The sequence below is a fragment of the Talpa europaea genome, assembly GCF_964194135.1.
Source record: "Talpa europaea genome assembly, chromosome: 1".
NCBI lineage: Eukaryota > Metazoa > Chordata > Mammalia > Eulipotyphla > Talpidae > Talpa > Talpa europaea.
Genome location: NC_140073.1, coordinates 62156014 through 62177560, shown reverse-complemented (window position 1 = coordinate 62177560; position 21547 = coordinate 62156014). Strand labels below are relative to the sequence as shown.

Here is a 21547-nt window from a genome sequence, read left to right as displayed (position 1 = left end):
TTTTTCTCCCAGCAGAAATACTCCGTGAGTACAAAGTAGATTACTTTACACTTTTATTTCACAAACTGAATGGAAAGTAAGAGGGCTCATTTGCATGTCTGGACCTGGGATTTCTTCCATAGCACTCCAACGATATGCATGGCTCTTGCAAAGTCCCGTACCAAAAGCTTTCCCTGTGGTCCTTGTGCTCCAGAAAATTGTTGATCTTGGTTTTCATGGAAAGCCTCGTAGATTATATCTACGGCTCTAGTTTTCTGAGTTATCCTTTCAGAACCCTCAGGTAACCACTCCAGGACGAGGTCCAGATCACAGCACCTCTTAACATGTTCCTGTTATGGGCCATGTGTATGTGGGGATGGACCCACTTTACATTCCTGGAGGACAGTCCAGCACAACTTCAGCTTCAGATGGGGGAACTTGTCTCTTGGCCCCATTTTGTGGTACTTAGGAGATTCCTATTACACAGCTCGGGATCAAAGAACAAATTGATTAGTAATTTGAGTAGTTTATATTCATATATCTCTATACGAGAACTCCCCTAGAATAAACCTAAAATTTCATTAAGATTTTCACGTGGAAAATTTAATTCAGGGCCTGCAAATATCCCCTAGGCTGATTGTAAGATAAGGTTTGTCTTTAAGAATAAATGGAAAATGTGTAAATCAGAGTATTCTATGTACATTAATTATCATTATATGGAACATTTAATCATAAATTAAAATGATAAAATTTCATCCTTCTTTGTAAATCAAAAGAGATCATTGCTATTATTTCTTTTTTAATGCCCAGCAGTTCTTAGTGATGAAAAATGTGGTCATCCCAATAGCTAAAGTTCAAATTTAAATTAGGTTACTTGCTTATTTACTATAAAGTCTTGGGGAAACTATTTTTTTAGTTTTTTTTCTTGTGTCCCTGTCTGTGATATGCAGGTAATGATAGCAATAGCACATGACTCTTGAATTAAATGAAGGGAAAATACATGTTTACATGTAAAAAAAATCCATAAATACACAAATATGCTGTTATGTAAAGTCTTTGTTTTTAATGATATTTTAAATTTATTGATGCAAAGAAGAAGTGGAGTGCAGGCCAGAATAGCACAGAGGAGAGGATTCACCAGAAACAGGGTTGGTAGTGAAACAGTCAGATCCACTGCCAAGGGGAGCCCTGGCGGGGACACTGCTCCACAGTGTGGGTCAGCTCCCCGGCCGGGCATCAAACTCTGGCCACTGTGGATGGTTCTAGCTTGATAGCACTGAGACTTGAACCCCTGCAGCACCATGGAGGCCCAGACTGCCTTTGGGCTTTTGGACTGTTACTGCTTCTTGGTCTCTGCCTCCCGGGGTTTTGCAAGCCAGCCGCCAGAAACCCTGTGGTTTCCATTCGCACATATCTGTCTGGGTGCTAAGGCCAAAGAGCCTTCAGCAGGCACTGGTCATGGCTTGTCACCTTCATGAGGGGCATCCTTGGCGATATCTTGGGTTCTTGCAAGGTCTGGATCCGAAAACAATTCAAGGGGTCTTCTCTGTGTTGGAATGATTTGCTCTCTGGCAATTTTGTTTCCATTTCCATTCTAATGCTGGGTCTGGTCTTGACACCGAGCTCTGGTTTCTGTTTCCCTCAGCCAATAAAAGGAAATAGAGTTTGAGGAAGAGGAAAGTGGTTGAATTTGTCAACAAATGAGAGGGCAGCAGACTCATGTCTGAAAGACCACAGTCCTGCTCCTGGGCAGAGGGCAGGGGTGTTTCTAGGAAGGGAAAAAGGGGTAAAATGGGCGAGGGTCTGCAAAGCGGAGGGGGAAGGGGCTGGCACGGACACAGGAGGGCGCCAGCCTGCTTTTCTTCAATAGCTGATGTTTAACTCCCTCTTCCTTGAAATGCAGGAGGACTTGTTATCTAAAGACAAACCTGTCAAACAAGGGGGGGTGGGGATTGCAAGAAATACAGGAAAGACAAACTGGTTCATGCTTATCTGAGAGACCAGTCATTTGTAACTGCATCATGATCCCCACCCTCTGGTCTGCCCTTCCACTTTGTGGGAGAAAGGGGCGTGGCATCTTCTGGCTGCTTTCTGATGTGTGGTGTCCTGGTGGGGGGTTTACAAAGGAAGGCCTGCACTTGCTGGTGCCACAGTTCCTGATATGGTGTTAATGTAATGACTGTACTGTAATGAGGTGTGGCTGTAGTGAGGTGTACAGCATATCATAGTCCTCACTGTAACAGGGATGGCATTTTCCCTTCCTCAAGAGGATGGCATGTAGGGTACAGCCCTCACTGAAGAGGACCAGAGACTAATATAAATAGTGACTGAGACATCATTTTTCTCTACCCTCATCCCAATTCTGTAAAATAGTAAACCAAATGTAATTTTAAACAATTTTACCTATATTTGCATAAACTCAGGACAGAATAACCAAGTAGAATGTTGTTGTCTTTGTGGAAAATTCCACAGGCCTTAGCGTGAGCCTTTTAACACCCAGTCCATGCAGGCTTCATCAAAGTCACAGTCTTACCAGACTTCACCTGAGATTTCTTCTCCTCAAGGGTCCCAGAGCTTTCTCCAGGGTTTTTCCAGTCCTGCCAATGGAGGCAGCTTCCTCACCTTTCATGGAGATTTCTGGAACCCCGTAAGCAAGGTGACAGGCTCTTCTTGGCTTGCTCTTCTCAGCTCAGCTCAAAGTTTACTCCCAGAAGAATTTCAGTCAAAGCCTTGTAACAAAACATGTTTTTAATTTTCTTGTTTAAGGAGAAATAAATAAAATTGTCTATTGAGGTTGTGCAAAAAGGTAGACATTGTCCTGAGAAGTACAAATACGGCCTAGACATTTTTAGGATGAGAAAAATGAAAAGCAAATGTTCCAGTTTGCTCATAAAAAGATGCAAATTGCCACTGATAAGACCATAGCCCTGGTAAGACAAGTTCTCTGGAGATGAAAAAACAAAACATTGAAAACCAATATTTTAAAAAAGACATTAAAAATTATGCAAATCCTCCTCTGTGAACTTTTCCCGTCTATTAAGTCTTGATCTTCTGTTGGTAATTTTTATAAATCCAATTTCTCTATAGGCTCGGTAAGTCTTCTCAGTTCCAAAACATATCTATATTGTCAGTCTCTTTTTGTGAGTTTTCTGAAGACAAAGCTCAGCAAGTTACCCTTAGAAATAACAAAAACTTGAAAATGACCATACCTAAAATTACGGTTTAAGCCGAAAGACAAGGATGTTTGCTCACAAGGATGTTTTGGGACACACACACACATATGTATTTCAGAATAATAAGAATCATCCAATAATATACTGGAACATATATGGTTTTTAAAACTCTCATATACTTTAGAAAACTTTAATCGAATTTTATATATGTTGAAAATTTGTAACTTTTCCTCTCCATGACAATGTTTTCTCTATGAAGTTTTAATATCTCTAGATTGGTCCAATGTTGTAGCATTTTCCTACAAGGAAAATAATTTATTAAAAGTCCTAAGACATATTCAATCATTTTACTGATCAAAAAACTTTATTGTTTTTGAAATTTGACTTCAAGAAAAAATTTATCACAGACTTAATAAATATATACAGATTTTTATAAAACAACACTAAATTACCCACAGTGATAACTAGAGCTTTTTAAAAAGGAGATATATATATATATATATATATATATATAAAACATTAACGGTGCTCAACAATGCTAATAGGACTATATTTTTCAGTTAACCAAGTTTGAGCGTAAAAGAGAACCAAGATTTTAGATTTCTGAAATAGTATTTGTCATCAAGAACCAGTAAAAGCAGTTGAAGAATCCTTGAGTCTTGACTGCAGATGAAAAAGAAATTAAATTTGGTTTTACATAAGTACACTATTGACAACAAAATATTTCTAAAGCCAGGCATTCTAGCACAAAACATTTTTCTAAAATACCTCTCTCAGACTTTCAGTCCTTCAACATGTTTTTTGTCTTCCTATTTTGCACCATTTTTTTAGATAGCTATTTTGTTTTGACACTAAATTTTTGAGATCTTTAACATATCTCTTTTAAATACATTTCTTAAGACACCTCACTTTATTTGCATTTCGAGTTACAACATTCTAGTTTTTTTTCAATTTTATTTTTTTAATTTAAATTTTATTTTTATATTCCCCATACAATTACAACGCCCTTATTTTGACCCCAATCCCTCCTTTCCCCGCCCCCCACCCCAATAGAGTGTCTCTGGTTCATAGTTTTTTGTTAATTTTGATATTTTCTTTCTTATAGTTATTCTTTTTCCTGGTCCCTTATTTAAGTTTTCTAGATTCCTGCTATGAGTGAGACCATCCGGTATTTTTCTTTTTCTTTCTGGCTTAATTTGCTGAGCATGATCCCTTCCAGCTCCATCCATGTTGCTGCAAATTGCATGTGTTTATCTTTTTTGAATGCTGAGTAATATTCCATTGTGTCTATGTACGGCATCTTCTTGATCCAGTCATCTATTTTTGGGCATTTGCGTTGTTTCCAAAGCTTAGCTATTGTAAATAGTGCTGCTATAAACATAGGGGTGCAGGTGCTCTTTGGAATTGATGTTTCTGTGTCCTTTGGGTAAATACCTAGGAGTGGAATTGCTGGATCATATGGAAGCTCTATGTTTAGTAGGTCCAGAAATCTCCACACAGCTCTCCACAGTGGTTGGACCAGTTTGCACTCCCACCAGCAGTGCAGGAGAGTTCCTTTTTCTCCACAACTGCACCAACATTTGTTGTTGCTAGTTTTTTTTTAATATGTGCCATTCTCACTGGTCTAAGATGGTATCTCATGGTAGTTTTGATTTGCATTTCCCTGTTTGCAAGTGATGTTGACCATTTTTTCATATGCCTGTTGGCCATTTGCATTTCCTCTTCAGAGAAGTTTCTTTTTAGCTCTTCTGCCCATTTTTTGACTGGATTATTTTCTTTGTATTTGTTGAGTCTCATCAGCTCTTTGCAGATTTTTGTGATCAGTCCTTTATCATTAGTGTTGGGTGCAAAAATGTTCTCCCAGTCGGTGGGGTTTCTCTTTGTTTTTGTTATTGTCTCTTTTGCTGTGCAGAAGCTCTTTAATTTGATGTAGTCCCAGCTGTTTATCTTTGCCTTCACTATCACTGCTTTGGGTGATGTATCTGTAAAGATGTCTTTGATGTGCATATCATGTAGTGTTTCGCCTATATTTCCTTCTATGTATTTTATGGTTTCAGGTCTTATGTCTAGTTCTTTAATCCATTTTGAGTTGGTTTTTGTGCATGGTGTTAGGTAGTAGTCAAGCTTCATTCTTTTGCATGTAGCAACCCAGTTTTCCCAGCACCATTTATTGAACAAGCTTTCTTTGCTCCAATGCATATTCTTTGCTCCTTTGTCAAAGATTAATTGACCATAAATCTGTGGGTTTATTTCTGGATTTTTTATCTGATTCCATTGGTCTGTGTCTCTGTTCTTGTTCCAATACCATGTAGTTTTGATGATTATGGCTTTGTACTATAGTTTGAAGTCTGGAAGTGTGAGGCCTCCATTCCCTTCTTTTTTTTTTCAGGAGAGCTTTGGCTATTTGGGGGTTAGGAATTTCATCAATAATTGTTCTATTTCTTTGAAGAATGACATTGAAATTTTGATTGGAATAGCATTGAATCTGTATATTGCTTTTGGTAGGATGGCCATTTTAATAATGTTTATTCTTCCAATCCATGAGCATGGGATGTCTTTCCATTTTATTGTGTCTTCTTCTATTTCTTTTAACAGTGTTTTATAGTTTTCTTTGTATAGGTCCTTTATCTCTTTTGTTAGATTTATTCCCAAGTATTTGATTTTTTTGTTTTGATAATAAAAGGGATTTTTTTTGATTTCTTCTTGTTCAGATTTATTGTTTGTGTACAGGAAGGCTACTGACTTTTGCATGTGGATTTTGTATCCTGCTACTTTACTGAACTGATTACTTGAATTACTTTTTCTGTGGAGTGTTTGGGGTTCTCTGTGTATATTATCATATCATCTGCAAATAGTGATATTTTGACTTCTTTTCCTATATGGATTCCTTGTATGTCTTTCTCTTGTTTTATTGCTCTGGCTAGGACTTCCAGTATTATATTGAAAAGCAGTGGTGGGAGTGGACATCATTGTCTTGTTCCAGATCTTAATGGAATTTCTTTCAGCTTTTCACCATTGAGAATGATACTTGCTGTTTGCTTGTCATATATGGCCTTTATGATGTTGAGGTATGTTCCTTGTATCCCAAGAATTTTAAGGGCTTTTATCATGAATTCGTGTTGCACTTTGTCGAAAGCTTTCTTGGCATCTATTGATATTATCATATGGTATTTATATTTGTTTTTGTTGATGTGTTGGATAACGCTGATTGATTTTCAAATGTTGAACCATCCTTGTGTCCCTGGAATGAATCCTACTTGGTCGTGGCAAATTATCTTATGGATACATCGTTGGATCCTGATAGCTAAAATTTTATTGAGGATTTTTGCATCAGTGTTCATTAGGGAGATTGGCCTGTAGTTTTCCTTTTTTGTGTTGTCCTTGTTCGGTTTTGGTATTAGTGTAATGTTGGCTTCATAGAACGTGTTTGGTATTGTCCCTTCCTTCTCAATTTTTTGGAAGAGTTTGTGAAGGCTAGGCACTAATTCGTCTCTGAATGTCTGGTAGAATTCATTTGTAAATCCATCAGGTCCTGGGCTTTTGTTTTTGGGGAGGTTTTTGATTACCATTTCAATTTCACTGCTTGTAATTGGTCTGTTAGGTGTTCTATTTCTTCTTTATCTAGCTTTGGGTGATTGGAGAGTTGTAGGAATTTGTCCATCTCCTCTAGATTGTTGAACTTGTTTCCATACAACTTTTCATAGTAGTTTCTGATTATTCTTTTTGATTTCTGCTGTGTCCATTGTGATTTCTCCTCTTTCATTTATGATCCTGTTAATTTGTGCTTTCTCCCTTTTTTCCTTTGTAAGCCTGGGTAGGGTTTTGTCTATTTTATTTATTTTTTCAAAGAACCAGCTCTTGGTTTCATTGATCTTTTGGATTGTTTTTTTTTAGTTTTGATTTCATTTATTTCTGCTTTGGTTTTTATTATTTCTTTTCTTCTACTGGTTTTGGAGTTTTTTTTGTTGTTCTTTTTCTAGATCTTTGAGCTTTGAGATTAGGTTGTTTCTTTGAGTTTTTTCTTCTTTCTTGATGTGAGCCTCTATTGCTATATATTTTCCTCTTATTACTGCATTCCATACATTTAGGAAATTGGTGTCCTCCTTGTCATTCAATTCAAAGAATTTTTTAATTTCTTCTTTGATCTCCTTATTAGTCCAGTGGTCTTCCATTAGTGTGGTTTTCAATCTCCATGAAGTAGGAGAGTTCCTTGCCTTCTTTTTATGGTTTATTTCTAGTTTGATGACTTCATGGTCAGAGAAGATGGTTGGTATTTCAATCTTGGTGCATCTGTTGATGTTTGTCTTGTGTCCCAGTATGTGATCAATCCTGGAGAATGATCCGTGTGTGCTTGAGAAAAATGTGTACTCCGTTTTTTTTTGGGTTTAGTGTTCTATAGATGTCTGTTAAGCCCAAGAGCTCCAGATCCTTATTTAGAGCTTTAGTGTCTTTACTTATTTTTGTCTTGTTGACCTATCCATTGTTGATAGTGGTGTGTTGAAGTCTCCCACTACGTATGTGTTTTCTCTGATGTCTGTTTTCAAAGATGATAATAGTTGTCTGATATATTTTGGTGCTCCTTCATTTGGTGAATACATGTTATTGGGTGTTATTTCTTCCTGAAGTATTGTCCCCTTGATGATAATGTAGTGACCGTTGGGGTCTCTTTTTACCTTTTTGAGTTTGAAATCTGTTTTATCTGATATAAGTATAGCTGTTCTTGCTTTCTTTTTTGGTCCATTTGTTTGTAGAATTGTTTTCCATCCTTTAACTTTGAGTCTATTTTTATCTTTTGTAGCTAAATGTGTTTCCTGGAGACACTGTCCTGGAGACAGCAAAAGGTTGGTTTTGTTTCTTAATCCAGCCTGTGACTGTGTGTCTTTTTATTGAATAGTTTAATCCATTTACATTTATATTTAATATTGATATGTTAGCATCTGTATTTGCCATTGTGTTTGTCTTTCCTTTGATATTATTTATTTATTCTTTTAATAACTTTTTTTTTGGCCTTCTTTCATTGTTATTCATCCCTCGGAGGTTCTGGCTTTAGGACTCCTTGTAGTATTTTTTGGAGTGGGGGTTCAGTTGTAATGAAATTCCAGAGTTTCTGTTTGTCTGGGAAGGTCCTTATTCTTTCTTTGTAGAGGAAGGAGAGCTTTGTGGGATAGAGTATTCTTGGTTGGCATCTGTTTTCTTGGAGTCTGTTGACTATGTCCCTCCACTCTCTCCTTGCCCATAGTGTTTCTTCGGAGAAGTCTGATGTCAGTATGATTGGTTTTCCTTTGAATGTTATCTGTTTCTTCCCTCTTGTCAGCTTCATTATTTTTTCCTTGCCCTGATTCTTGGGAGCTTTACTATTATGTGTCTTGCTGTATTTTTCCTTTCATCGTGGAAGTTTGGTGTTCCTCTTGCTTTTTGTATATCGATTTTCAGCTCCTTCTTCACGTTTGGGAAGTTCTCTTCAATTACCTCCTTGAATATTTTCTCTGCTCCTACATCTCTCTCCTCTCCTTCTGGGATTCCTATAACTCTTAAATTTCCTTTCCTCATGGAGTCAGATAGTTCCCGAAGTCTTTCTTCTCTCTTTTTCCTTTGTACTTCTCTTTCCTTTTCTGTTTTGTTTCTTTTTATTTCTGTGTCATCAAGACTACTTATTCTTTCTTCCATTTCATCTATTCTGCTTTCATTGCTTTCCCCAGAGTTCTTTAGCACCTCCATTAATTCTTTGATCTCCTGCATTTCTTTTTCTTCCCTCTTTAAGGACTCAATTTCATTCTTCTGATCGTTGATTATTTTTCCCTTATCATTGTTTTCCTTTATGACTTCTATCAGTTTTTTAATCATGGCAATTTTAAATTCTCTTTCTGGAAGGCTCAGAGGTTCTTCCAAGTTACTGTCGTTGCAATCTGGGGGGTGGTTTTCTTTTTGTGGTGTGCTTTTTTCCTGAGGAGTTGCTAGGTTGCATGTGGTTCTTCTACTCCCTACTGTCTGTTTTCTAATTTGCCATATGCATTGGGACACTGTGTTGCTGGGAATGGCCGGCAACTTGGGTGAACTTCTCTGCTCCCCTCTGGCTCCTCCGGGAGCCATCTGCTGGTTTCAAGCAGTCTTTACTGATGAAAGGTCCCTGTTCTAAAATGCTGATGCGGGGATACGCTCCCCTGTGCGCCTGGTCTGCCCTGGCGGTGGGTTCCTGCTCCCGCTCTGGGCTCGGATTGCAGGCCAGAAGGGGCCTGTGGTGTGGCCGAACTTCCCCACTCACCTCTGGCTCCTCCGGGAGCCTTCTGCTGGTTTCAGGCAGTCATTACTGAAGAAATGTCCCTGTTCTAATATGGCGATGCGGGACGCACTCCTTGCATGCCCTATCTGCCCTCAGGTGGGTTCCCCCTCTCCCTCTGGGCTCAGACTGCAGGCCAGAAGGGGCCTGGCATGGGTTAACTTCCCTGCTCACCTCTGGCTCCTCAGGGAGACTTCTGCTGTTTTCAGGCAGTCTTTACTGAAGAAATGTCCCTGTTCTAAAATGGCGATGCGGGACGCACTCCCTGCATGCCTGGTCTGCCCCGGCGGTGGGTTCCTGCTACCCCTCTGGGCTAGGACTGCAGGCCAGAAGGGGCCTGGTTTTGGCGAGCTTCCTAGCTCACATCTGTCTCCTCTGCGAGCCTTCTGCTGATTTCAAGCAGTCTTTACTGAAGAAAGGTCCCTATTCTAAAATGGCGATTTGGAGACAGGCACACTCTCCTACATGCTGGATCTGCCCCGGCTGTGGATCCCCGCTCACCCTCTGGGCTTGGACTGCTGATCAGAAGTGGCCTGGTGTGGGCAAACTTCCCAGCTCACCTCTGACTCCTCCGGGAGCCTTCTGCCAGTTTCAAGCAGTCTTTACTGAAAAAAGGTCCCTATTATAAAATGGTAATTTGGAGACAGGCACACGCTTCCACGCGCCCATTCTGCCCCGGCCCTGGGTGCCCAATCCCCCTCTGGGTTCGGACTGCTGGCCAGAAGGAGCCTGGTGTGGGAAAACTTCCAAGCTTACCTCTGACTCCTCTGAGAGCCTTCTGCCAGTTTCAAGCAGCCTTTATTGAAGAAAGATCCCTGTTCTAAAAGGCAATGCAGGTACGTACTCCACTGTGTGCTCTGTCTGTCCCCGCCATGGGTGCCCACTTCCCCTCTGGGTTTGGACTGCTGGTCAGAAGAGGCCTGTTCTGGGCGAACTTCCCAGCTCACCTTTGGCTCCTCCGGGAGCCTTCTGCCAGTTTCAAGCAATCTTTACTGAAGAAAGGTCCCTATTCTATGGGGTGTGGTGATTTTTTTTCTGGTCACTAGGTGGCGACAGAGATCTCTCCCAGTGTCCTTGGGGAGCTGTTTTTTTCACCCCGTGGGACGGGGAGCAGAGTGGGAGTGGTAGGGAAAGCCTCAATGGCTTTGGGGTACTGTGTCTGCCTTGTGCCCCACTGTCATGGGGAACCCATGCCCTGAATTTCATGCCCCGGGTCCCAATTCCAAAGACCTCAGATCCAGGATGTGCACTGTAGCCCAGTTCAGTGTCCACAGAAATGGCGCCTTTTGCACCCCGCTCCCGTGTCTGGGCGCCTGGTTTCTGATTATTCAGTGAGGGACATTCACCTCAGTGAGGGTCCCCACGCGTCTCCCCACAAGCTTAGGTCACAGGCGCGGGGACCTGGGCAGCTGCGATCCGCGTTTGCTTTTCATGGCACCGCTTTCCCACACAAGCTTAGCGGCTGGCCTGGGGCTATTTGTAGGTCTCCAGGAGTCTTTGTTTTTCTCTAATGGCGCCTGGAGCCGTTCGCTCACCTCCCTGGCAAATCCTGCAGGGTTCTCCAAAGCTCCAGTTCACGAGGCGTGGTGGCTGAAATAGTTCCTTTCCACTCACATTCCCTCTTGATGCGTAGTTTGTTCTTGTTGGTTGTTTTAGTTATTTTTTTTTGTTTTTTCCTCCTTTCTGTTGGTCGGAGAGTACTGACTTTTTGGTTGGGGGAGGGTAGCAGGGTTCTGAGCTTTCCTCCCTTCTAGTCCTCTTTTATGGCAACTTTCTTTTTTGGGTAGTCTGCTGGAGTCGTCTTTTTATCTTCCGTGTCCCAATTCTCACTGTGACCTGCCGCTTTTCCTCCCTATTAACTTTTTTTTAATGGGAGATCTTACTCGCAGTGTTTACTCCCCGCCATGTTGATCCACCAGCCCCACTTACTCTTCACACCACTGCTTTTCAATATAATACTGGAAGTCCTAGCAAGAGCAATAAGACAAGAGAAAGACATACAAGGAATCCAAATAGGAAAAGAAGAAGTCAAACGGTCACTATTTGCAGAATATGATAATATACATAGAGAACCCCAAACACTCCACAGAAAAACTAATTTAACTCATCAATCAGTTTAGTAAAGTGGCAGGATACAAAATCAACATGCAAAAGTCAGTAGCCTTCCTATACAAAAACAATAATTCTGAAGAAGAAGAAATCAAAAAAACCATCCCTTTTATTATCAAAACAAAATAAATCAAATACTTGGGAATAAATCTAACAAAAGAGGTAAAGGACCTATACAAAGAAAACTATAAAACACTGTTAAAAGAAATAGAAGAAGACACAATGAAATGGAAATACATCCCCTGCTCATGGATTGGAAGAATAAATATTATTAAAATGGCCATCCTACCAAAAGCAATATACAGATTCAATGCTATTCCAATCAAAATTTCAATGTCATTCTTCAAAGAAATAGAACAATTATTGAAGAAATTCATATGGAATCACCAAAAACCCTGAATAGCCAAAGCTCTCCTGAAAAAAAAAAGAAGGGAATGGAGGCCTCACACTCCCAGACTTCAAACTATACTACAAAGCCATAATCATCAAAACTGCATGGTATTAGAACAAGAACAGACACACAGACCAATGGAATCTAATAGAAAATCCAGAAATAAACCCACAGATTTATGGTCAACTAATCTTTGACAAAGGAGCAAAGACTATGCATTGGAGCAAAGAAAGTTTGTTCAATAAATGGTGCTGGGAAAACTGGGTCGCTACATGCAAAAGAATGAAGCTTGACCACTACCTAACACCATACACAAAAATCAACTCAAAATGGATTAAAGAACTAGATATAAGACCTGAAACCATAAAATACATAGAAGGAAATATAGGCGAAACACTACATGATATGCACATCAAAGACATCTTTACAGACACATCACCCAAAGCAGTGATAGTGAAGGCAAAGATAAATGGCTGGGACTACATCAAATTAAAGAGCTTTTGCACAGCAGAAGAAACAATAACATAAACAAAGAGAAACCCCACCAATGGGAGAACATTTTTGCACACAACACTAATGATAAAAGACTGATCACAAAAATCTGCAAAGAGCTGATGAGACTCAACAACAATAAAGAAAATAATCCCGTCAAAAAATGGGCAGAAGAGTTAAAAAGAAACTTCTCTGAAGAGGAAATGCAAATGGCCAACAGGCATATGAAAAAATGTTTAACATCACTTGTAATCAGGGAAATGCAAATCAACACTGCCATGAGGTATCATCTTACACCAGTGAGAATGGCACATATTAAAAAAGACTAGCAACAACAAATGTGGGCGAGGGTGTGGAGAAAAAGGAACTCTCCTGCACTGTTGGTGGGAGTGCAAACTGGTCCAACCACTATGGAAAGCTGTGTGGAGATTTCTAGACCTACTAAACATAGAGCTTCCATATGATCCAGAAATTCCACTCCTAGGTATTTACCCAAAGGACACAGAAACATCAATTCCAAAGAGCTCCTGCACCCCTATGTTTATAGCAGCACTGTTTACAATAGCTAAGCTCTGGAAACAACCCAAATGCCCAAAAATAGATGACTGGATCAAGAAGATGTGGTACATATACAGCATGGAATATTACTCAGCATTCAAAAAAGATAAACACATGCAATTTGCAGCAACATGGATGGTGCTGGAAAGGATCATGCTCAGCGAAATAAGCCAGAAAGAAAACAAAAAATACCGGATGATCTCACTCATAGCAGGAATCTAGAAAACTTAAATAAGGGACCAGGAAAATGAATAACTATAAGAAAATGAAAATCAAAATCAACAAACAACTATGAACCAGAGACACTCTATGGGGTGTAGGGGGTGGGGAGGGGGGAGGGATTGGGGTCAAAATAAGGCGGTTGCAATTGTATGGGGAATATAAAAATAAAATTTGTTAAAAAAATGTACATTTCCTATGACCCCAGCCAGTTTCTTTCCTCCTATATCATTTTCCTCCTAATATCATTCACTGTCTCACTTCCAAGCCTCCATTTGATATTTATACTCCATTTTGACATATTCACCTTTATTTCATTAAATAATTTTACACTCAAAAAGTAGGTCCCCCTCTTTACTGCAGCTTCATTTGACTAAATGTATTATAAACTTTCTTTATACTCTTTTAATAATAATAGTAATATGATCACATAACCACAGATACTCTCAGGTACCCAATGGAGATCAGACGGTGTACACGTAGTATCTCTCATATTTTACTCTTCACAATATCTCAAATCAGTGATCCAATACATAAATGAGGACATTGAGGCATAGAGAGATTTAAAAAAAACTACTCTGGGTCATACAGTACTGTAATTCCAGAGCAGATATCAGTGTAGAGCTTAACTTGAACTCAGTCTCCAGTTGATACTTTCAGTAACACTTTGTTGAAAATGTGACTTTCCCTCACCTAATTTTCACTATACTAAATATGTTGAAAATTTATACTCTAACTTCTGAGATATTGTTTATGTCTCTCAACTTTCCAAGTATGCCTTACAACCTCTACCTTGAGGGCAGTGTATTCTACCAAATGATTAATACATAGTAAGGAGCTCAAGAAATGACTATTGAGTAAGCATCTATTCACACTATTGAGGTCATTCCATGAATGGCTTATATACAAAATTAAGAATATGTTGGTTCCAAACTAGAACATAGTAAGGAGAGTTCAAAATTTTGGAAACCAATGCAGTAGGAAAAAAAAGTGAAAAAAGGCTATTTGTTTATCACTGTTGTGTAGCTCCTGCATTTAGCTATATAGTGAAGATACATAATAATGTTAATGATGTTAAAAATCTAGCCCCTAGAATCTTCCAGAGCCTGTTCTCAGAATTTTATTGGGAAATTTTCCTTTGTTTATGATGTTCAGTTTCTGAAGTCTACTTTATTTAGCATAATTTGGTATGATTGAGATGTTGTATTTTTGAAAAAAAAATAATGTTCCAAGGCATTGATAAATATTCATTTAGACTTATTTTTTTCACCAGTTTAGGGTTTATAAGTGGAAGAAAGAAACCTCTTTTACAGCATAAAAACCTAAGAACCACAGTATCTTTTGGCAAAGAAAGCTTTTTGATTAGTGGAGTGTATACAATTATAAACTCAATTGTTTTTTTTTTTTTTTTAGAGGCATGCTTTTTATTTATTTATTTATTTATTATTATATTTGTTTGTTTGTTTTGTTTATACATGCACTAGGTACAGTCAGAAGCACGGAAGGGTGAGAGAATTCACCAGAGCCAGAGTGGGGAGCAGAGCAGGCAGAAGGACTGAAGTACACTGCTGAGGGGAGCAACGGGTGGCAGGAGAGGTCTGCGCACCATGTGGGACCCTCCTCCGGTGGCCGGGGAGCAGCCTGGGATCGAACCGGCGCCGCAGAGGCCGCGGGCAGCTTCGCAACCCAGCGCCACCGGGGAGGCCCTATAAACTCAATTGTTAAATCAAAACACATACCAATCACCCTAGCATGTCACTTTTAATGGGCAATACATTTCCCAAGAAGGCAAGTTCTCTGCTAATGATATTGAACCAAATCATCAAAATTCAAAGATGGGCCTATAAAATGTGAAATTCCATCAGCAAAGTGCACAGTGGGTTGCAATGTGTAGATTAATGGGCAGGCTGTCAACTATTTTAATGTATGCCTCAATTGTTGAAACACATGTGATGATTAGTAAAGTTTTTGGCCTGAGCAGTAAAAGATATAAAATAAATTAAAGTCATGACACCTTCTGAATTAATAAAGCATTTGGTTAGGCTGTATTGATAAATCGCAAACACAGATTAAAAAAATCCCATAACTGGATATATTTTCCCCTAGGCATGCTGAGAACTCAAACTGGCCTCTTCCTATGGTGTCTTCCTAAATGAGCATCTCTGTGAAAGTTGGAATGCTAAGTCTTTGAAGAATCTAAGAGTGTGAATACTCACCAGTTTAAACCTTGGCTATAAACCAACATGTATAATAGGTATCACTCATAATTTTTTTTGAGTTCCAAAAAAATAGATTTCTTTGTCTTTAACCTGTTTCAGAACTATTTTCACTTCAAAAGCACTTGTTTTTAAGATTTTCTTTGAAGAATGTCATTGGAAACACCTAAGCTGAAAAAATTGCACTGCAATAGAAATGAAGAATTATGTAAACCTATTCTCACTATGGATGCAGATATACACTACAGGAGTTGGAGGCTGACCTAGTTAGATTCATCACTGTGGCCAGAACAACTAAATCCAAAGGATGAAAAAAAAAATGTGCCTTGTTCTTTTGTGGCAGGTGTAAGACTTGAAATGTTATGATACTTTGTTTTTTTCTTCTTTTTTTAATACTCCAACAGTTTATTAGAAAGAATGTAGACATTAAAAAAAAGTCCCCACTGTCATGAACAAAAAAATTGAGGTTTTTCAACCCTCATATAAGCTGAATCAAAAAGAAATAAAAAATCCAATAGTGTATTAACATTTTTTTTCACTCATTTGCCATATTGACAGTGCAAATACAAATTTGGTCTAAATGTACAGACTCTCAAGCAACGATATATAGCCTTTCTTCGTCCTCCATGCTAAGAGATGTAAAAGTTTAAGGGTCAAACAATAGCAAATGTACAGGCTTCAAAAACCATCTAAGTTAGGGCATTCACTCTTTTTACCTTAGATACATCTGGAACACTGACAAGTGATTACTTAAGTACAAGAATGTGAAATACATTTTTTAAAATAAAACTTTAGTGATATATCTGAAGGATATATCAGAGTAACAATGGGTTATTAGTTTATGGTATCAACCAATTTATTTCAGCCATTTTGAGTCCACGTTCTAAAATCTAAAATTTAGTTATCTTTCCCCAAGCCTGAACTTCCCTATCATCACGTCAGTTATCTATGTTACGAAGTAAAGGAGACTTAGGTGAAATGTTTTTTATCACAACTGCTGTACCAATTGCCTAGAACCACAACAGTGTCATGTAAATCTGGGAAATGTTCATGCATAAGGTTATTGCCCTAGCTGACTTAAAATTGCCCCATACAATGGTACATATCAACCCTTAGTGACGCCTTTTAAAAAACAAACATATTGAAAAATGGTTAAAAGAGGCAAATATAGCATCTGCCTTTAGAGCTACCAACTCAGGAATTCTCTCAATCATGAAATCTTGCAGAGAAGTTATTTTTCTTTCTTAAATTCCAGTGATGACAATACTCCTTTACTCCAGATCTGGCATTTTTTCATCATCACTGTCTTGTGAATCATCATCTGCTCCATCTACTTCTGGTAAATCTACATCCTCATCACCACCCATGTTGTTCATCATCTCAGAGAAGTGATCAAAATTAGACATGTCTTCATCTGAATCATCTTCCCAGTCTTTCCAATTATTGAAGTCCACACTAAGCCAATTAAGCTTTGCCCTTTCTTTTTTTTTTTTTAAAGATTTATTTTTATTTATTTATACAAGCACTGGGTACAGTCAGAAGCACGGGAGGGCGAGAGAATTCACCAGAGCCAGAGCGGGGAACAGAGTAGGCAGACTAACGAAGTACACTGCTGAGGGGAGCAGCGGAAGGCAGGAGAGGTCTGCGTGCCAAGTGGGACCCTCACCCAGTCGCCAGGATTGAACCAGCGCTGCAGAGGCTGAGGGCAGCTTTGCAGCCCAGCGCTCAACCCCTGCACCACTGGGGAGGTCCTGCCCTTTCTTTTGTTAACCTTGGCCACGACTGGCCAGATTCTCCTTTTCGTAAACAACATTTAATTGAGACCTGTCCATTCTTTTATGCTTGGAATCATTTGGATCAATACAGTGAAAAAGATCAATTTCACTTAAATGTTTAAAATCACTTCCTCCAAGACAACTGAATGTAAGTTTGGATTTTTCAAAATTTACATTAACATCTTTACTGTCTTCAACGCAAAATTCAATGAAGACATAGTCCCTTCAACCATACCACTTTGCAGAAGCAGCTGCATAGGGGATGGGGCGGGGGGCGGGGGGCGGGCGAGGGGGGCGGGCCACGTGGGTGGCAGCAGCCAGGGCGCGAGTCCTCTCAGGCAGCAACTCGGTCAGGGAAGGAGGAAAGTGTAGGAAAAGGGGCACGAGGACGGAGAATGAACGTGCGTGTGTGCGAGCGCGGGGTGGCAAGACTGTTATGATAATTTGGTTATGATCTTTAATATGCAATGAATGCCAATGTTGCCCAGAAGGACACATATAGCTTGGAGGAATGAGATAAAATCCGAAATATTAAATGCTGTCTTCTGGAGGTAAGCACTTCCGGAAGAAAAGTCACAGTTGCTTTTACTGAGGACTTAAATTATATTTATGGCTTGCTTTTCATTGTTTACTCTCCATTTCAAAGAGCCCTTCAATCCGAAATCAGAAGTTGAGACATACAGGAAGTATTTTTGTATTGAACATATAAAAGCTAACTCAAGGGCATTGTCCTTTAAAACCTTACAGGCTGAAAGCTGAATGTTACATAACAATAATAGTACAACACAGAAAATGTGAACACAGGGATAGCAGGATGCTATTAAGCTGGGTGACATCTAAGGGAATTAGGGTGGTGTGTGGGAGTCAGGAAGGCCCATCTTGGACAATGAAGATGGGGATATGTATGGATGAGACCATGTAAAGAACAAAATACTCTTACTTAGAACATTTGGTATTTAGATTGGACAAGAGAAGACACTTGTGGTGACAAGTGACAATGGGATTTGCAGCATATCTTCTTTTTTTTACATTATTTAAAATTAGTCTTACCTTTACCCAAAGATGAAAAGATTAGATATCTATCAGGAGATAAATTTAATTTTATCTTACTGCAACAGCTCTCACAAAATAAGATGAACTATTTCTAAAAACAATGAGCTTTTTTCAGTTGTTCAGGTACTAAGTGACAGACAGAGGAATTTCTTGAAGGTTTTCAACCATGGCAGTCTATATTTCCATACATTAGTTGGTTATACCAAAGGACAACCTAGTCACTGAGTCAGCTTTAGGGCACAGAGAATCTACCGGGTACTTATTATGATTCAGTTCTTCTACATAGAATTTTCAGCATCTTATTGAAAAGTTATGTAAATATGTATTCATGTGTTTAAACTCCTTATCAAATATGCAAATACCTTTGTTTTTGGTCCACAACATGCAATATATCCTATATATCTGTCTCCACTTCCCCTTCCAGTCATTAATTTGTCTAGATTATGCAAGCTGGTGAATTTTTTTACATGATGGTTTGGGCAAACAGATTTTTGGATGATAAATAAGACAACTGAAAGTCATCACAAACATACAGAATGAAAATGCATTATTTATTTTAAATGATTGAAATAAATGCCACTATAATAAATACTGGGAAACAGGAAAAGTATAATGTATGCAAAAATTATCTATTTTAGTTCCAATTATCAGATACTTTTTTTGCCTAGATTATACATTTTATTTTGAAACTGAAACTGGGGTAGTAGGGGCAGGAGGCTGGATGAGATACCAGGTTAGGTCATAATGGCTGCCCACCTGCCTGAGCTCTATGACAAGAGAGCCCCGAAAGGCCAAAAGGCCAAAAACCAAAACCAAGGGCTATAGCAATACAACACCCATACAATAGGGGTCTATGGGCTATAGTTGAACAAAGGACAGTGCCCAAGGAGAGGCCAGGTCACTGTTTGTGGGTTCTCACCTGTGCACAATTGCAAGAGATCTCAGGCTTAGGGAACAACAATCATGGGGTTGATCCTGCAAACAGGGGAAACAAAGAACTAACTGTGGCCACAGTGGCGGCTATCTCACCCAGGCGGTGTCCACCACAAGCACAAGCAGAGTGCAGGTCACCTGTCAACAGAGCTAGAACACACTGGCCAGTAGAGACAGTCACCACTGGTCACGAGGAATGCTGGACAGCACTGGCCGGGAGTGATGGTCACTACTGGTTCCCCTGGGTGGTGTCAGAGACACCCAGTGTTAACAGCTCTCTGTGACACCAGGCCCAGAGTCTGTGTGCTCCTTTCTGGCGATGTCAGAGACTTCGAGGCCCAATCTCTGATCGAGGTCTTCAGCTTCTCTTTCCCCTCAGTGTTCAGACACTGCATGCTTCCTTCCTCCCTTCTTCTTTCAACTTCTGATCCTTCTTTTTCAGGAGGCCAAGGACTAGTCTTCACTTTCTTTCTTCAGCTGCTGGAACAGTCTGTCCTCCAGCGCCCTCCACCCCTGGCTTATATCTTCTTTCACGGTGCCACACCCACAAGACTGATTGGACCATTTTTTCAGTTCTGTGGCTAACCGGACCATTTAGCACCAGTCAGCTCATATCTTGCATCTGATTGGTCCATCCCACCATCCAAGAAGTAAACGGGCGGCTCCTGGGTTCTGAGGAGCAACTGCCACAACTGACTTGTGCTGGCGCAGCAGGCGGGAGAGCACCACTGAGGCTGAGGCAGCCCCCACCCCTGAGGACGCTGGTTCTGATAACAAAATCATTTAGTATCTATATTGTTCATATATGCTCAGCCCTGGCCCGTGACGCGCAGCAGCCCAGGCTGGCGGGGGCATCGTGGGTTCTCGGAGGCGAGAGGGAACGCGGAGCCCCCGTGGGGTTGGCAGCCCTGAGGCTGAGGCGGGCGCGGACACAGGCGGCCGCAGAGCGCGGACTCCCCCGAGGCGGCCGTGAGGTTGGGGAGAAAGCCGGGAAGGGGCCCGGGAGTCCGCCCCGACCCGGGCGAGGCCGCGGCCTCTCTGCGCGGCAGCTCCGGGGCAGCCGCGGTCGCAGGAGGAGCAGCCCGGCCTCTCCCGGCCGCTGCCGGGGCAGGTCCCCGGGGGGCGGCCCGCGGGAACCTGCCCTGGGCGTCCTGTCCCCCGAGACGGATGACACCCTCCGCCCTCCGGGCCCGGGACTGGGCCACTGGGCCCGACCCCCGAGCCCAGGCTCTGAGCCTCGGGCTCTGGCCGCGCCCCGGGCTGCTCAGGGGAGACCTGGTCCTCGGCGGACGCTGTGCGTGAGTGACCAGGGTTGGCCTGGGGCGGGGGGAACCTGCAGCCTGAGCAGCAGCGGACCCCACTGCTCACGCAAACCCACCACTTCCAGAAGCCGGGCCGTTCCCGGCGGGGCGCAGGGCCACAGCGTCCGGACCTGGCCTTTGCCATCCTCTGCTCCCCGACCCCGAGTTCGAGCAAGAAGCAGATTTTTTTAAATAGTCTTTTTTTTTTTTTAAAGATTTATTTATACAAGAACTGGGGTACAGGCCAGAGGTGTGGGAGGGTGAGGGGATTCACCAGAGACAGAGTGGGGAGAAGAACAGGCAGACAACAGAAGTACACTGCTGAGGGGCGCAGTGGGCGGGAAAGGAGAGGTCCGCGTGCCATGTGGGCTCTCCCTGGCGGGACTGGAATCGAACCAGCGCTGCAGAGGCTGCGGACAGCTCCACAGCCCTGCGCTCAACCCGCTGTACCAATGGGGAGCCCCAGGAGCATATATTTCCAAGCCAGAAATCTCGGGGGGAGCTGACCAGCCCCAGCTGCCCACAGCCCGGCTGAGTCAGGTCAGGGGGTGTCCCCGCAGCGCGGGGTGGGGGGGGGGCACACACCACCCCCAGGACCCGCTTTACAGCATCTGCCAACGTGCGGGTGCTGCCCCGGCCTCCGGCCTGTGGGCCGCCGAGGGGCACACGCAGCTCGTGGGCCAAACGGGGGGAACCATGTCCCAGAGAGTTTTCAGTGTCGGGGTGTGAAGAGCGGACTCTGTCGCGTCTCATGCGCCCAACATGGTGTCGTTTATTGTGCCCGTGGACGGTGTTGGGTCATGTGAGACGCATCAGGGTTTGAGGGGGGCTGTGCGGAGAGACCCTAAAAGCAGAAACCTGGGACAGGGTCGCTCGTGACAGAGGACACGGCCTCGCCAGCGCCCTGCGGGCTCTGGAACGGGAGGGTTCCAGGCTCCAGGGAGTCTGTCCACACAGCTCCTGGCGGTTGCTGTCCCGTGAAGGCTGAAAAGCCCCTGGGGTGCCCTCTGCCGGGGGCGTGGCCTCTGCTCTGACGCCACAAAGAGCACTGTGACATCACCCGCGGAGCCT

At 41.7% G+C, this 21547-nt stretch overlaps 1 pseudogene across 1 annotated transcript; it reads right to left on the bottom strand.

Moving 5' to 3' along the window:
* Positions 1–16685: 16685 nt before the first annotated feature.
* Positions 16686–21229, bottom strand: LOC311183497 (prostaglandin E synthase 3-like; annotated as a pseudogene). Its single transcript has 3 exons — positions 21083–21229; positions 17164–17534; positions 16686–16793 (listed from the first exon to the last, which is right to left on the bottom strand). The product of its transcript is annotated as a prostaglandin E synthase 3-like (transcript).
* Positions 21230–21547: the final 318 nt, after the last annotated feature.